The sequence below is a fragment of the Puma concolor genome, chromosome B3 (assembly GCF_028749965.1).
Source record: "Puma concolor isolate L17-30 chromosome B3, mPumCon1.1.hap2, whole genome shotgun sequence".
Classification (NCBI taxonomy): domain Eukaryota; kingdom Metazoa; phylum Chordata; class Mammalia; order Carnivora; family Felidae; genus Puma; species Puma concolor.
Genome location: NC_141672.1, coordinates 78,827,868 through 78,830,703, shown reverse-complemented (window position 1 = coordinate 78,830,703; position 2,836 = coordinate 78,827,868). Strand labels below are relative to the sequence as shown.

At 37.6% G+C, this 2,836-nt stretch overlaps 1 pseudogene; it reads right to left on the bottom strand.

Annotated features, from left to right (window-relative positions):
* Positions 1–417: 417 nt before the first annotated feature.
* Positions 418–2,198, bottom strand: LOC112855322 (olfactory receptor 4F6-like; annotated as a pseudogene).
* Between the last annotated feature and the right edge of the window lie 638 nt (positions 2,199–2,836).

Here is a 2,836-nt window from a genome sequence, read left to right as displayed (position 1 = left end):
CGCAGGGCAAAAAATATAGGCATTAGTTTCCTCAATTCAGCAGATTTTATTCACAGGGCAGTAGAAATAAATGAATGAAAAAGTTATATGTAAGTTTAATAAAGCATTTATTCCAAGTATAGAAATTCTTGATTAAACTGAATATGCTTTAATATGTTTGGCTTGTTATCCAAGGCTATCAAACTCAGATATATAAGCTCCTGGGAGATGTTTTATCTGACTAAGAAATCATATTCAAGGAAGCCAGGGCCTTTAAATATACACCCTTGGGTGATTATTCTTCTTTGGAACAGCTATTATTTCTATGCATTTTTTTTTTTCCTGGGGAATAAACCAGTTGGTTGAATATTGGAAAGACTTCATTTTTACAATAGTAGAGAGGCAGGCAAAAGTGCAAAAATCTCTGGTTTGTATTTACTAAAGTATCGGTAGCATTAAGGAAACTCTCTCTCACCTGTAATTCTAATTGAAACCTAAAACTACAGGGGCGCCTGGGTGGCGCAGTCGGTTAAGCGTCCGACTTCAGCCAAGTCACGATCTCGCGGTCCGTGAGTTCGAGCCCCGCGTCGGGCTCTGGGCTGATGGCTCAGAGCCTGGAGCCTGTTTCCGATTCTGTGTCTCCCTCTCTCTCTGCCCCTCGCCCGTTCATGCTCTGTCTCTCTCTGTCCCAAAAATAAATAAACGTTGAAAAAAAAAAAAAAAATTTAAAAAAAAAAAAAAAAGAAACCTAAAACTACAATAGCATCCTAAACTGACAGTCAAGTTTGTGTTCCAGGCTCAACATAAGTAACACACAGTTTATTTTGTTCTTATTCTAAGTTAAAATAGGAATTAAAAATATAATTTATGGATTTTGATTTACTCAAAGTCACACTTTATCTATTAAACCCATAAGTTTACTATGAGATATATTTATCATTTTTGAGGTATTTATGATAATGAGAATAAATACAATAAGCAAGTCCCAGAAAATGTCACTTAGAAAATGGCATTTGAATGTTAAGTTTACTTCTAGAAATCAGCTCAGTTTTCTATTCTCATCTCTGTTCTTGATGGAAGTAGATGAGGTCAACTTATTCTCTGTCGTTAGCCAAATAGAGTCACCTCTGATTCAACACTCAATTTCTACAGATGGGCTTTTATTGAACTATCTCCCCACATGGTGGCTCTTTTCATAGTAATGTCGACAGTCATATGACTTGCAGTGTTCTTGGTGAGCTTGCAGCATGTAGAATCTAGATCTCCATTCATTATTAGATACCAGTAGGATGCACAATCCGCTTGCCCAGTCTTCTCATGGCCACTCTCATGTCTTTGTTTCTTAATGTATAGATGGCAGGATTCAAGACGGGGGTGATAGCGAAGTCGACTATGAACAAATACTTATCCAGTGATGATGTAGGGAAAGGCCACACATAGAGAAACATGCATGGCATAAAAAACAAAATCACTACAGTGATGTGAGCTGACAATGTGACAAATGCTTTGGACAAGTCCCCTGAAGAACGTTTCCAGACAGTGACCAAAATGAAGATATAGGATATAATTAAGGAGAAGAAAGTAGCCATGGATATAAACCCACTGTTGGCAATGATCACAAACTCTAGCTTGTAAGTGTCTACACAAGCAAGTTTCATGACGCGAGGAAAATCACAGTAAAAACTATCTACTTCATTAGGGCCACAAAAGGGCAGGTTAATGACAAAAACAAACTGAGATACAGCATGGATTATCCCCACTATCCAGGCAGCCACTACAAAGGAGACACACGTTTTGGGGCTCATGATGGTCAGGTAGTGGAGAGGCTTACAGATTGCGGTGTACCGGTCATATGCCATGGCTATGAGCAGCACCATCTCAACTCCACCCATGACATGAATAAAAAATATCTGTATCATGCATTTTGGAAAGGAAATGATGTTGCAGTCAGTGAAAAGATCAGAGATCATTTTGGGCACTGTGGTAGAGGACAGACCTAGATCAAGAAGAGAGAGGTTGGCCAATAGGAAGTACATGGGGGTGTATAAATGAGAGTCAATTATTACCGTGAACACAATGAAGAGGTTTCCTAGGATAATTCCCATGTAGAACACAGAGAAGAACCAAAAGAGAAAAAGGTGCATCTCCCATGAATTTGAAAGACCAATCAATACAAATTCAGATACCACAGAGTCATTTGGTCCATCCATTGGCTCAATCAGTAGAGAAGACGCTGAAGTATTCTGAAGGTAGAAAATAAGGAAGAATTGAGAAATATGGGTACTGAACATTGATATGCTTTTGCCCCTCAATGAATTTCTGGAAGATATGTTGTAATTGCCAAAATGTGAAGCTGGAAAACATACAGAGAAGGCAAATGAAAGGAAGATAAATGAATAGGAGAATTGAGATAATCATAAGTTCAACTAGAGAGAGAAAGAAACAATTATTTGGAAACATGGAGGAATTAGGAGCAAAGAGTAACACTTCCTGGTAAAGAGCCTCTTTACCATGCTCGTTGTGCAATAATTCAGTCTTTCTCAGTCTTTTCCATATACATTCAAGAAAACATCTTCTGTTTCGTGAATAGTTACCCATAATTTGAATGTTCAAACTCTTAATGATATTTGTACACACATTTTCTTGCAGAATGTACTCTCTGACTAATCTTTACTTCACACCTGTGAAATCTTGGGAATTAACACTCATTGTGACCAAGCCAATGAGTAAAAGCCAATGAGTAAAAGAGTGTTGAATGTAAAAGGAGTGGTAACATAAAATGAAAAGGCTTAGTCCTTTGATAGTTTACAATTCTTGTGATTGCAACAAGTCACTTGGAAAATTAAGATACATTTGA